We start from the raw sequence: 15,902 nt of genomic DNA, 5'->3' as shown, positions 1-15,902 counted from the left end.
GGCGGCTCTCTTTGATCGATAGTTCGAGCAATTCGCTCGCGGAAGACGGAAGCTCTTCACCGGTGTCGTTCGTTATGTCCTATTCGTCGTGTCGTGTGTGAACTGCTGTTTATTATTACTTGTTATTGTTCCGGTTTTGAGTTGTTAGTGTTTTTATTGTTATTATTTTTGTTGTTATTGTTTTCAAAGTGCAGTTGTGTTCGTAAATAGGAAGAAATGTTGATGTGTTATGTATGGTGAAGCACGTGGAAGTGCACGGCGTGCTCTGCACCTGTACGTCCGGATCCAAAGGTACTCAAACTCTCGCCATACACCAGGTATTTGCGTGTTGATAGACATTGATAACAATTTGTTTTAGCACTTCCTTATTATTGGTTACGTTTTGCTATTATTGTTTGATTTCACGTAAGCCAAGTAGGTACCTACCTACTTACAATTTTACTATGAGCTATTGTAACATACGGGCCTACTTACGATACCATAAACGATACATAAGATTGTTATCTAATGATAGCGTTGCATACTAGTGAGCGCATAGACGTGGTGGTACGCGTATGTACCTACGACGCGTCGCGACATGTCGTCGCTCAGCGCGCCGCCGCCGCGCCGCCAGAAATCTCGTAGGCATGCGCGGAGATACATCGCGTTGTTCACTATACATTGAACGCTCAAAAATGACTAACTCGGGAACCAATCATTTCCGAGAAATATCGTTGGAGTAAATTTCGCGCATACAGTGTCACAAACTTACCAGTAAAGTTTTCGGTTAGCTGTCATTTACACCCTGTATATTGATTTCGGTAGTATTAGTAGCAGCTCCCTACGTTATATTATCAATTATGTGTACCTACCTAATAAAAATATTGTTTAAAAGAGTGTCCAGGAGTTTCTTGCCAGCTCTTCTCATTGGCCCTACCCTCCGAACTGGCGGTAAATTCACGCTTTGTATTGAATATCATAAGTGGTCATTTGACCGAAATGGATAAATGATTTGATTTTGATTTATTAAGTAAACGATATTTAACTCCAAGTTCAACTTCTACACTCAATATTGTTAGGACACAATTTTAAAAATCTAGAACATTCCGAAAAAATCATTTTACGACAAAACCTTGCCATTTTTGTGTAGTTTAATTGGCGCAGAAGTTCGGTACGTGCCGTCATGTCGACTAGCCATCGGTCATCGTGTAGTTAGACGGGACGCGCCGCAGGACGCGACGCGGCCGGAGTGGACGCGAGTGATACATCACCGTGGATCCTTATTACTATGTATAAGCAATGTTCCCCGTGAATGAGTTTGTTTAGGATTTCTATAATGTCTTTAGTTTTTGTTTGGTGAAGTAGTTTTGAGGGTTTTGGTCGATTTTCATACAGAACTTTTGCTTTGAGACTCAATCCATTTTTTGAGACTGCTCCGAGTCAAACATTTGAAAAACATCTGAGGTTTCTTATGGGAACCATAGCTTAATGATGATTATAAGCCGCTGCCAGCCAAATCTGTGTAGGTGGGTAAATATAAGTCCGTATTCCTTTGCCTATGATTATATAAAGATTATATAAATTACAGATCTGTAAACAAACCTTGTTCAAAAGTTACACTTTTTTTCTTCCCCGACATCAAGAATATTTATCAAATTGACATACCATACGTACACAATATAACACATACATTCTGATATAGATACCTTTATCAAAAAGAACTTGTCTACTTTATAGAAAATAAATTGGTGCACATCGTACAAGACTAGTCTAAAAATACATTGTTTTACAAAGTCCCGTCAAGTTTGCATTCGCAAGCTAAAACTGGCTAAGTCTCTCAATACGTAATCTTTCTAGATTGAATCCAAATATCCAGCGCTCTTCTGCTAAGTGGACGATTTTTAGAGCTTAAATATTCCAATACTTTCAAAGCAAAAATACTGCACGTTTGAAATAAATCGGAAAATTTATTTTTGAATAACGTGTTATTATTTTTTTTATCGACGATGTATGGATGTGAATGAAGCAAAGGATTGTACCAAGTGGCGTTCTCTGGTCTTTGTCTATGGAGAAGAAGGCCTGATTTTATGTATGTATGTTTTTATTTAGTTATATCTTAAATTATCTTGGTTTTGCTTCAACCTGTCAATAGCATTTTAATCTGTAATAAGTATCAATATTATAATAGCAACTTTGGAAATGAAAGACGTTAAAACTATGAATCACCCAAAACATAAAATATAGTCTGGACTATAATATGTCATCAGCAAGGGCGTATTCCTTAGTGGAGTACTTGTATCGTGTATAAGTGATTTTAAAACAAGTAATTCTCAGCTTATCCAAAATACTTCTACATCTTATTTTACAACGGTGAAAATATTAAACCAATCTTTAACATTTCTTTTCCAAATCGTAAAGCCAATATTCATCGAACTACCCACGAATAAACCACAAACACTCAAACACATAAACAGTCGAAAACAAACAAAAAACTATCCTACAAACACCATTAACTTGTATTTAACGGGAACTAATTACACACCGTCAGAATAGCCCACTTAAAGCCAGCAATACATCCATGGGTAGCAGTCGCCATCCCTTTTGTTCTCAACGTAAACTTGCTTGAAATTTGACAGTTTTACGGTGTATAAAGGGTGTAATGGATGAGAGGGTGTTTAGTGATAATTAGCGAGCAACGCCGCGTGCATAAATCATAGCTTTGTTGGGCGTAACGTCTCGTGAACGTATATTATAGGAAAAACGCTTGAGATAGCTGTTAATGTGAGTGCTTGTTACGAAGATGTTAGAATGTGGACAGACAATATCTGGACCTTTAGTAAAAAAGAGAATAAGTCCTCCGTGGCGCAGTGGTTTAGGTCGCCACGCCGATACCACTGCAACAGGAGGTCGTGGGTTCGATTCCCACACGGAGCAATTATTTGTGCGATCCACAAATAATTGTTTCAGGTCTGGTAGTGCTTTGTGTCCGTTGTTTGTATGTTTGTAAAAGTCTCCGCGACACAAGAGCAATTCTTAGTGCGGGAGTTGTCTTTTTTAAAAAGAAAAGAAAAAGAAAAAGATTCTGTCGAAAATTAGTCAACAAATTAGAGTGCACTTCTATCACACTTATTTCATCTACTATGAAGTAATCTATGTGCTTGTTTTTTAAACACCTAACAAATTATCGATTTCAAAACTGATGTAGTAGAATGCCGAGTCGCATTACTGTATGTTTTCATCACACTGCGGGCGTATCCATGCGTAATCAAATTATAATTATATCTAATAAATAAATATAGCAATTATATCTAAAACTAAAATATAATTAATTAATGTATTTGCACTAATGATAATCACATCACACGTTGTGAAAATTGTAATTAATGAATTTGCGAACAAATATTTGTTAGGTTATTATTTTGATAGTCATTAGCGCTACGTATTTATATTCTATTGAATAATATATTGATTTATTAAATTGTTGGTATAATGCCAAATAATAATAAATTTATAATACTCTACTTAAATACAAGTACCTAAAGAGCTGCGATGAGAGAGAATACTCCGCCCACGAAAGGCGGCAAGAGTTCAAACCCAAATAAACAGAATTCAGGATTAAATATTTTATTTTTTGTCTATAACTAGCGGTCCGTCCCGATTCTTAGCTAATTTAACCTATTTATATTATTCTTCTATCTATCTATGAAAACTGTATAAAATACGGTAAGTTGATTTTGAGTTCATCGCAAACTGACAGAAGGACAGCGAGTTGATTTTGATTTATAATATGTATCGAAGAAAAATGTTTGACAATTCCGAGTATTTTGTTCTGTGAATCTTTTTCTGATCTTTTTCTTAGAAAAATACAACCCACGCATTTTATTAAAAAAAGCTTATTTATAAAATTCGTTCATTTACTGTCTGCCCTAAAACAGTAAAAAATTCCATTTCCCTATAAAAACACGAAACAAAGAGTCTAATATTGAAAATGCAATTCCAACAGGCAATTTAACAGGGAATTGAAATTAAGATACTTATACACAAATTCAATAGCGTTCAATAAGAACGGAGGGGAGATCTTCGGAACCCCATCAAAGTACCCCTTAAGATAACACCTGCTATACGAGGCTATAGGTATACCACCTTCAAAGAAACTTTGTGATAGAAACTGCCTTTATTGCTGAATAAGTGTTGTAATTTGTGGAGTGTAATAAAAAAGTAAAAAATATAATGACTGTTGACAACGGCAGTCATCTATACTAAAACTAATATACTAATATACTAATTACTAATATTACTAATATATTACTAATATTACTAATTACTAATTACTAATCTATACTAATCTATACTAATATTATATATTATAATATTATAAAGCTGAAGAGTTTGTTTGTTTGTTAGTTTGTTTGTTTGAACGCGCTAATCTCAGGAACTACTGGTCCGATTTGAAAAAATCTTTCAATGTTAGATAGCCCATTTATTGAGGAAGGCTATAGGCTATATAACATCACGCTACGGTCATTAGGAGCGGAGTTGCAATGAAAAATGTTACAAAAACGGGGAAAATTTTGACCCATTTTCTTAGGTGACGCAAGCGAAGTTGCGCGGGTCAGCTAGTATATAATAAGATGTATGGATGTGAATGGAGCATAAGAAATTTCTTAGGATCGTAGCAAGTGACGTTCTTTTGGTCTCTTGCCTATCCCCTTGGGAAACAGGTGTGATTTTATGTATGTATGTTCCACTACTAGACACGATAGGAGCGCAAAGATAGACTTTGAGTTCATCATGCTGATTTAAAGGTGGTTGATGAAATAGAGTCCCTATTCTATAATGATATTAAACTCACTATAATTTTGTGGAACACAAATAAGCTAACGTAAAAAGCCATTTGAAGCAAACAAGGATACGTTAATTACTTCATTACATAAAACAAGTCAAAAGGTAATCATGAAAATATATAAGAGTATATAAGGTCAACCCTTAAAAGGATAAGAGGCCTTGAAGTAACAGCGCCCTAATTAGAAGCATATCGAGACTCGGATTAAAAACGAGAAACACCATCAAACCTCGATAACATTGTAAAAAAACCTGCCAAGTGCGAGTCGGACACGCGCACGAAGGATTCCGTCCCATCATTTATAATACAAAATTGCTGAAAAATTATGTACATATGTTGTAAAGGTACCCCTTCAACATTTGCTTTATTGGGATTTAATATTTATTTATTTTGAAAAATAATGCACAAGTAAATATTCTGTGAAAATTTTAAGCCACTACTTGTTACCATTTTAAATATTGAGCAAAAAACACGTTTATTGTATGGGGACCCCCCAAATATACAATTTTTTTTAATTTTTATATGTATTTGTTGCAATACATCATTTGTGAAAATTTCACCTTTCTAGCTATCACCGTATATGAGATACAGCCTTGAGACAGACAGACAGACAGACAGACAGCGGAGCCCTTAGTAATAGGGTCCCGTTTTACCCTTTGGGTACGGAACCCAAAAAACCAACACCGAAACGGAAAAGCAAAGAGTACCTACCTACTACTTAAGGAAAAAAATCGCGTTCAGTTAAATTAAAAATACCATCTTTGCAAAAAGCCTCCGAGAATACCGATATTAGAATATTTTTTTCTTACATACCTATTTGTAAAAGTACCCTTTGTTACACTTTTATCAGAATAAGTTATTTTGCTTTGATTTATCTATCCGTTGTATTACTGGGGATCAAAGATAACGTTCATGTTTTTGTTAAGGACTTGATATTGGGACTGGAATCACTGACTGTATACTGTAGTTTCGTATTGTAATCAAAATGTTATTTATATTTTGTCATTGTAGTTTCTGTGTATTTTTAACGTAGGTCGGTTTGTAATTTAGTTAAAAGGTTTTACATTTAATTATGATGGAACATACTCGGAGGAAGGAAAAGTAAGCGTAATATACTCTTTTGTTGTATGGATAAAAAATAATTGTTTATTTTTTCAGACTATAGTGTGGTGTAGAGATTAAGGTGAGTACCAACTTGTGGAAGGGTAGTAGGTTTGAATATAGTGTGCAAGTAACGGCTTTTTAGCCATTCTTTATTTGTTACGCGAGTATGGTTATAGAGGTGGTGACTTGCTGGGTAAAGCAGAGTTTGTTCTGTTAGTAATTTAGAAATTTCCAAGAAGGGAGGCAGACGTGTATTTGAATATACCCCTTTGGTTTTAGAAGCAGATAAAGAGCTAGTGAAGTAAAAACTGCGATTAAAAAATTTTTTTCGATACAGTTCATAACATATATTCTAAAAGATTCAAAGTCTACTTTTAAAAGATAAAAGATAATCTCTATTTATTTGCTCTGTAACTCTCAAGAATTTTCCATACAAATCTCAGTTTTTTCACAGATAGTCTGAAAAACATGTCACTATTGAAACCAAGTAGAACTTCACTAATGAGCCTCAAACCTGGAATCGAATACCGTCCCCTCAATTAATAAGTGAACTCCCTCTATAAGCCCGATACGTTACTTTTTTCCCAATTAAAACTTGTACACACGAACTTTTAACTAGAAAATATTAAGGTGTGTACACATGGGAGTGTTTACTTGTAATTTTATCTTTTGAACCATAACATATTTATCTGGTGTGTACATTGGTCACTATTTATATATTTCTAGGTTCATTCAATTATTTTGTAGATTAGATAAATATTCTTTAGGTCTAATTCTTGTAATTTAAAATCCCATTATGTGTATAGAAGTTGCAAGATTATCAATATGATTTACTACAATAAAAGGTAAAAACGCTGAAATATAATACCTTGTTTGTTTATAATACGAAAATAAAGTATCATTAACACAATAAAAACTAGCATATTTATAACACTAATACAAAGAGCTTTATATATCGCTCGGATACGACCACGCTCGTATCCCACAATACGTTTAATATCAATAATAATGTATCAGTAGAATAACACGATAAAATAATATAATAAACAAAACATAAAACTTTTACTATAAATTTTATATTCATTTTGATTATATTTATCACATGTTATGATCAACGTTCGATTTATCAAAATTATTATACATTCGATATATTGTTACACGTTAATTGTCAAATATGTTAATACCTTAATAATATAGTCTGTAATTAGTTAGATATTTATGACGATTGTCGGAACAAAACAACTTGGAATAATTTTCTTATGAAATTACTTTGGTGTCAATTAGTGGTGCCTATGTTTTGTATTATTAATTATTTATATATCAATTAAGCAATCAATTAATTTCCTTTTGTAAGAATTATAGAATATGATACACTTTGGTTAGCATAATTTTATGTCATCTTACAAATTATCTAATAGCTTTTTAATACACATATTATTACAAATGTTGTCAATATATCAAATCTAGTTCGAATGTTTGGATTTTCCATGTTTCTAGGCTTAGGAGACTAAAGATAATGACTATATACTACTAAGAAATAATCTAACTTTACACGTCTGTATCTATTGAAATAGGAATTTAATGAAATATATAGAATTTTTGTAGTTAGGCTTCTCTTTTGTGCTTATCAAAAATATTTACTAATCGGTTACAAGATGTCTTTTTTGTTTAATTCTAATAATATTTTCACATCACAAATTGAGTGTATAAGTAATAGTACACAAACAATAGACTAATATCCTCGAGAAAATTTTGGCAAAAAACCTCAATAAATTCACTAAAAGTCTTGCGTTCTTAATTTGTTATAATACTTTGAAGAGACAGTCCACAAATCAAGGAGCGATTTTAATTTACTTATTCGCTGAATTAAGTTGATATCTTTTCAAGAGTTTCATCAAAATATGTCGAGTATTCGTTAAGAGTTTCTTTTTAATAAGAAGAATCTTGTCTTTGTATACATTAAGTTCTTTTAAATCATGTTGATGTTTTAAGACTTTTTGCAGGAAAGTTATGTTTAGTTTGAAATTGATTGTATGAAATGATAATAGGCGTTTGTCTCCGATGGATGATCTTTAGGGCTTATGTGATATATTGATACAATTACATACAAAAAACGCGTGTAAGTGCAAACTGCCTCCTTTTTAGAATTCGGTTAAAAACCTATAACAATATAAGATTTTAATACATTTTGCTACTCGAGTACGTTTCTTTTGGTACAACTAAAATGACAAATGTACATACAAAATCTCACGCTTAGAGGTGTAGGCAGATTATATGAAATTTGTTTATTATAATTTCGCCATTATTAATGTTAATTCCATGTCATATAATTGAATTTATAAATATTAGGCACGAGTCAACGCGTTTAAGGATCTCTTCGTTCGATTTTTGCATGATTTTCAAAGCAATTGAGTTGCAGTTATAGCCAGTCTGATATAATGAGTAGCTCAATTCTGTACTACTATCAACTGCCGACAACCGACCTGTCATTGAGAAATTTTGTATGAAAATCTGATCAGGGCCTCTGACGGATGTCATAGAAACTTTTTTGGCAGTACATGCTAAATGTCATATAATTTCGATAGCTAGCCCGTTGCCGGTAGTCGTTAATGGTAGAGAATCGAGGTACAGCTGGTCATGCACGGGAGGTTTAATTACAAATTTAAAAGACTTATTTTTAAAATAATCATAAATAGCGAACCATCCTAAAGATAATACTAATACTTATCAGAGAGATAACACGGACGTATCTTGTACATAAAAATTAAAAGTAATAGGAGCGGTCGGGCGTCTTCATTTAGATTAATATCAGAGTGTCGGGAGCCAAGCGGAATAATCCTTGCAATTAATTGGAGCCTAATGGATTCCACACTGAATGGAACAAGAACCTTATCCGGGAAATCTAAATCAGACTTTCAAACAAATAATATGAAGATTAGATATTACTGAAGTCTGCTCGGAATTTTGTGAATTTTATTGCTGATTTAAGTGGGTTATTTTATATGAAGAGTCTGAAACAGACCTATTTTTTTTCTGTTTAAAAGACAACTCCCGCAATAAGAATCGTTCTTATGTCGCGGGAACTTTTATAAACATACAAACAACGGACACAAAGTACTACCAGACCCGAAATAGTTATCTGTGGATAGTACAAATAAATAATTCTCCATGTGGGAATCGAACCTTCCGACGCAATGGTAGCGGCGTGGTGACCTTAACCGCTACGCCATAGATTATATTGAAATTAATACAAAGTACAAAGAAGTATCGAAAAAATATCATGTCTCTATTTAAGAAGCGTGCTATGCCAATCCAGTTTAATCGTAAAGACTAACAAATGGACAATTTCACCTTTTCATATTGGTTTAATTTTACCACTATACTCTCAAAAACATATCAAAAGTATGAACAAACAAACAGTTAGATTGGTTGCAGCTATTTAGTTAAAAACTTTTATATTTGACGCTGAGTTAGATTAGAAGTTGAAACAGTGACAACAACGCTCTCTGTTCACTGTTCGTAATATAGTTTAATATTAGAATATTTGCTTTGATTTGGATAAAAATAGTGAGCAACAGCATCAAACTAAGGTGAAAGAACGAAATATTGGATTTATATATGCAACAAATAGTTGATTAGAGTTTAATTGTAGTTTACATGTGCTATTTGTAAAAATCCGATCAGAAACGATTTAATTTTGTATTGAGGATAATATCTTTATACTAAATTTTATATAAATTTCTTGCTTGTACCCTCGATTTCTCTATATGTGTAACTACGAGTAAAAGACAATAAAAAACCAATCACTCATCAAAACACAAAAAATCTAATAATTTATTCATATAAGTCGGACATTAACGCTTACCACTGTCAAAGATACAGTCAATTACAAAATTCTACAACAACCAAATAACCATTTGGTACAAAAATCAGAAGCAATCAAGTCAATTGGTTTGTTATTTTGTAACAGTATTTGTGTACATCTAAACACACAGAGTGGCGGTAAAAACGGGCTCGTTCATAACTGTCAGGTGTCCTCAATTTACCTGCCTACCCCTGAATTAATTAAGAAGCGACTTCACTTCAAGTACCTTTTTGTCCTTTTGCCTTCAGTCAGCTAGAATTTCGACCACGATTTTGTTATGCGTTGTTACCATGAGGATAGGCAGTGACCGAACTTACGACGTGGAAGATTTTTACTTGATCTATGTTGATACATTTCGTTTATTTAATTTGATGTTTGATTTTAGTGTCAAAGATACTTAATGACAATAGCTATCGTCAATTTATTAATAAATATTTTTGATTTATCCTTTGATGAAACAAAAATATTTCAGTATTTTATCTAGTTTAACATGTGGAATATAAAATATTATTCAATGTGATTCTGAAATCATATTTCTAGCAAGAAAACATTCTTATATTACACTCAAAGAAAATATTTGATGAAAATCACCAAATTTTACAGATCAGATATACTTACCTATTTCACAAATTCTTTAGCTATAGTATTATTATTAGAAATACCAAACTTCTACTGAGGAAAATGCCGAGTAAAATTCCCAAAATTGGCAACCAGCCTTGAATAGTCGCCGGCTACAAAATAAACAAATGTAAATCTAGAACTATTGCCGCAGCTTACATTTCACAATACGGACAAATAAAATACCGTGTAGCATTTACACGACATTCAGACGTAAATGAAACACCAAGTTCACAGCGGAACATAAAGTATATTTGAATCAATTTGCCGGAGTGTATTCAGAAACATATTTTCATTCGTACAAAAATATTTGTTAAATATTCCGCGCGACGTTACAACAGAGAAGTTCGGGATCCTAATATCAATGGAGAAATTATCGACGTCCCACAACTTGCGTACAACTCGAAAGTAATCGATGAGGTGCCGAGAATTGGATGCTGTCGGCCCTCGGAAACTTTATATTCAAATATTACTTTTGCCTTCGAAAAATATTGAAAAAACCAATTCGTTTTATGATTTTACGATGTTTTAGAAGTAGATGTTAGGAGATCAGTAGTGAAATGGGTTGAGGTGTGAATATTTGGTATGTATGGAGGTATGTGGGTTCCGCGTGTGTTCTGACTTCCACTAGTCAATATCAAGATGCCGCTGTTGACCTATTTATCAGAGCGTGGGAAATACGCGGTGCACGTATCGACTCGCGTATGACAACACGAGCCTCGTGTCTTGCAGAATTACGTCACACTACCAAATCCCTTTCTAGTTATGCGGGGTTGAAAATATAGAGCAGTCTTTCATTGAAGAGAACTTGTTATAAAATCACAATACATTATTTTCAAGTATTGCTACGAAGATTTTTCAAACTCTCACAAGATTTAAATTGCGAAATTTAATTTGGTTAAGAATTACATTGCTATGATTTTTTTTTCGTACAAAACATAGATCTTAGCTTTTATCGGGTAGCAAATATTTGACGAAAAGAACGCAATTCATCTTCCACAAACATAAATATTATTAATAACAAATTCTACAAATGTAACAGCTCAAAAATCAAGCAATATATACCAACATTTCACATATAAGCTACAAACATTTGCTTCCCTACATCTCTTTTATTTGTCGTCCCAAGGCTTCCTTAACTTAATAAGAGAGAGTTGTACCCAATCGGTCCTTTTTCAAGCAGCTATACAATTCTATACATAAATGAGAAGGTGTAGTTGGCCGGGCGTCAAATTAATCATTTACTTAACATCGGGAACTGGAACCACAAGCGACCTATTTGAAAAAAACCTCTACAATTACGAACCTTACAAACCTACATAGATTTTTTCCCATAAATCAAATACTAACATTTTATTCTTTTAATTAATTGCTCTAAATGATAAAATAGCAGGTTGTAGTTTCATTGCTGACTACGATAATCGAATTTTGGTATTGATATGTGTTGGGTAAAAAAATATTCTTAGCGAAAGCTAAATGACAATGTTTTGAATAAAATATATCTACATAAATTCTTTTATTACAGATATGTATGAAAACAAATTAGGCAAAGTACAAGTGTAACTACTGAACCTTAAGTATAGTTCAAATCTTGAACCAAAATATACGCTCAAATCCAAAGATGTAAGTACTAAAAACTCTGTAGAATCTACACGTAAAGCGTAATTGTGAAGAAATCTTAATTATCTGTAAAGTTATTAATGAATAGTTGTTCTAAAAAGAACATAAAATATTCACTAATAAAGCCCGACACGAAAAGGCTACGTTGTCTTTTATTCTAAGCGAGAAAAGGATTAATACAGTAAGACGATACTAAAGGTCTGTAGAAAATTATTATAAAACGAAACTTGAGGAATAAAGGAATGTAAGTGATAGTCATTAAAAAGGGAGAAAAACAAAAGACTGAATGATTATACCTTAGATAACAGACTGTGGTCGAAATCAAAGATATTTTAAAATTATTCATTCATTTCTTTACGCTAGAGTTTCATCTATAGTATGTATTTTCACAAAGTGCAGGTTTTTGGAAGTATAATTTACTTTTGGTGAAATATTTAGAAAATTTGTAAGCGAATGAGAAAGAAACATAATGGTTATTAATAAAACTGTATTTATAATTTGAAGTGTTACAATGACGTGTGAATTTTTCTACCTTCTGATAACTTTATAAATTCGAATATCTCCTAAAAAATTATACGAAATCAGCTTCGAGTCTATTTTTCCTAACTTTAGTTTGAACTTAAAACGACTGAAAATATTGATCTCTTGAGACGAATTCTAGTAGGTAACTTAGAAACATGTCGTCGAAATTCGTCTGCCTTTTCAAGATTTTGGCAAACAGTAATTTTATTTCATATCGAAAGTTTATTTTGTAGCAAAAACTTAATATGATTTTCCGCTACAAATCAATGTACATTAAGTTTTAGATAAGTACTAAATTTCTTATATTTTAACTACACGATAAAGCACTAAATACGCTAGATTTTCTTTCACTTTTAGAACACAAATAAGATAAGATTGGATCGTAATTTGCATATCTTAACTAACAAAATTGATCAGATACTCAAGATTGTAAGATTCCTTTATGTTACAAGAAAGTTATTCAACATTTCTAGATATTTATCTCTAGTATTTAGGAGAATTATAAACGAACTAGCTGTCCCGCTCGGGAGTTTCCACTCCTAATTTATCCATTTAGCGATATTTATTTGAGAATATTTTTGGCCATATTTGATCTTGGGTTGTCGATTATCTCCATGCTACGTTTTATACAAATCAGTTAAGCGGTTTTGGTTTTCAAGCGTAGGAAACTGACTTTAGGTAATATGGACGAAAACAAATTACTACGGAACTACTGAAATCAGTATTTCAAAGAGTTAATAGAATACGGTATCGAATTTCAACTTGAACGTCAAATTTTTATGCGAAATAATTCAATTTCCATTCTGAAAATAGTATTTTTATAGACGGAAATTTAATCAAAGCTGACTTTATTGATAGAGCTCGATGAAAAAGCTGACTCGAGTCAGGTCGAATCAATCAAAAAGCAGATTTTACTGGTAAATCGTTTACTACACCAGGGTTCGTATCACGGTGAAGTCACTTGGATAATATTTTCCGATTATATACATATACTCGTATATGGAACTAAACGTTAACCAGTCGAAATATGTTTAAAAAATTCCGCTTGTGTCTTTAAAAAACCAGGAACGACGTAACAAAATGTTGATTTTTAAAACATCAAAGTAAATAATGTCCCGTTATGAAATTTTCGTAACCTACTGGCCCAGTCCGAGCGATTTACATGAACTTTCCGAACAACGTTCATGCAAGAAAAGTTGGGGAGAGTCATTGATCAAATATTTTAAAACACGTATCTAAAGTAAGGTAATGATCAAAGTTAAAGCTGCAATCAAGAAGATAAAGAAAATGTTTACCGTTCAGAATCATTAAAATTTACCAAAGTTTTTGATTAGAAGTTCATTCGATCTATTTCCGTTCGTCGAAATTTTGATCAATTTATGTATGTATAGGATATGCATTCATATTTTCTTATGTGTGTTTTTAAAGGCTTACTATGTGTTTAATTGTAATATGTGTTAATATAGCTTAGTCATTGCTCAATTGTTTATAAAAAACACAAATTCGTTTGTGATTTAAAGACGAATATAATATTATAGTGGCTCATTATTTTAATCTCATTGACACTATTTCATTTCTGTATTCCGCTTTGAACGTACTTTCAATATTAATCTCCAATAAGGTTTTGTGAAGATTATGATAAGCTACATCAAAATTCTGTTTCATATTAATTTCATTCTCTTTGGTAGATTTCCACGAAACTCCACTAAGCCCTTAAATGTTAAAGAGTTCCCTCTAAACCTGCGTAAATGCCAACCTAATATCTAAATTACCAGTATCTTTTTGTTCCGCTACAATTTATACACGATACCTAAAACATTACAGAGATACCGAACTACTACTGACAACTAAAAATAACAGCTACATTGTTTTAGCGCTAATGAAAAATAAGTGTTATTTGGCTATCCCATCTCTATGAATACTGTAATAACCGTTCCGCTAACTCCTACAATATCCTCCGTGATGAACAGTTAACCCACTCTACGTTTTTCATCCTGCCAGCATGAAAATTTAAATATAATCTCGCGCCCTTATGAAATAATCTGACAGAAAAGATAGCAAAAAAGCAAAAATTGAAAGTCAAATGTTGCAGCGCACACTTCGAAAATACGCTTTAATGTTTAATGCCTCAAAACAGACGACGTTCTCTACCTTTTTACGCACGTAATACATGTTAAAACACGCCTAAAAGGTTTATTTACTCGATTATGAAGCCTTTTGTTGTTTAACAAGGCATTAGATAATGCATACTTTGAAAATAATTTGTTTTAAAAACACTTTCACAGTGTTTAGAGAATTAAATTGTGTCGTAACATACACCGAAAATATGTGTGCCTTTTAACGAAATAACTCCCTTTAAGGTTTCATGTGGTGCCTTTTCCGCAGAAAGTAATTGGCGCCCCAACGTGGGACCCAAAAGAAAATTGGCGCCCACGATGGGACTCACGTATGTAGTTAACCCATGCTCGCTATTTAAGTCGGTTTCCTTTTAAACGAGCATGGGTAAAAATACGCATACTCATCGTGATATTTTAATGGGAAAGCGCCAACAATCGAACTTCCATTACTTACGTTTGATTACATACACGTTTAATAACGTTTTGCATAATCATAATTTCATAAAACATTTCCATTTTAAGATCTAATCTGCACCTACCTGGGATACGAGATGCCGACACACTAAACTAGGAATTAAAGCCAATACCTTCAATCCACGTTAATGAAACACGTCAAACACAATGCATATCTAAATCCACTGACACATGCACTATCACTGCGGTGTTGTTTTATTTTTTCGTTTCACAATCACTCGATGCGATATGGAGCGCGGGGACGAGCGCGCGCGACGTCCGCTCGACACAGAGTCGCGGCCACTACTGGGTGCCTGCTGCCGCCGCGCAAGCTTCTGCGGCCCGCGTCAAAGACTATTTCGACCGTTCGGATTGGTAGAATTGTTAGATGATAGCGCACACTAATCATTTCCGAAATTCTCAATATTTTTGTCTACCTGGATTTTTGTGAGTGATTGACTGCCAGTTGCCGTGTCGCGTGGAAAATTGACTTTGAGCTAGTGGAGGAATCAAAGCGTTTTTATGAACGTCGAATACATTGATACTGATAGAGATTTACTTTGGAAGTGAGTTCAAACAATAAAAGAAAACATACAAATATTGTATTAGGATAAATATGCCTTCGGAATTTTTGGAATTTAAAGCGACGTGGGTTCAGGAAAATTGTAAGATATTTTTACTATGAGAGATGAATACAAGAGCAGCTTGCGAATGATATAAAAGTTGGCTTCACGGGTAGCTTAGAGTGTTCAAACTGTCTCGGCGTCTTCTGACAGTTTGA

The 15,902-nt window shown here is 33.2% G+C and overlaps 1 protein-coding gene across 2 annotated transcripts in view; it reads right to left on the bottom strand.

Annotated features, from left to right (window-relative positions):
- Positions 1–15,416, bottom strand: part of side-II (sidestep II transmembrane protein) — a 361,927-nt gene extending 346,511 nt beyond the window's left edge. Inside the window, exon 1 of one of the 2 annotated variants that reach the window (XM_076136708.1) lies at positions 15,208–15,416. The gene's annotated coding sequence lies outside the window, so the exon portion shown is untranslated. The remainder of the gene's footprint in view (positions 1–15,207) is intronic. The other variant, XM_076136709.1, reaches the window with a different exon arrangement.
- Positions 15,417–15,902: the final 486 nt, after the last annotated feature.

This window comes from Anticarsia gemmatalis, chromosome 3 (assembly GCF_050436995.1).
Source record: "Anticarsia gemmatalis isolate Benzon Research Colony breed Stoneville strain chromosome 3, ilAntGemm2 primary, whole genome shotgun sequence".
NCBI classification, from domain to species: domain Eukaryota; kingdom Metazoa; phylum Arthropoda; class Insecta; order Lepidoptera; family Erebidae; genus Anticarsia; species Anticarsia gemmatalis.
The sequence above is the reverse complement of the archived record's forward strand: the minus strand, read 5'-3'. Positions and strand labels throughout refer to the sequence as shown.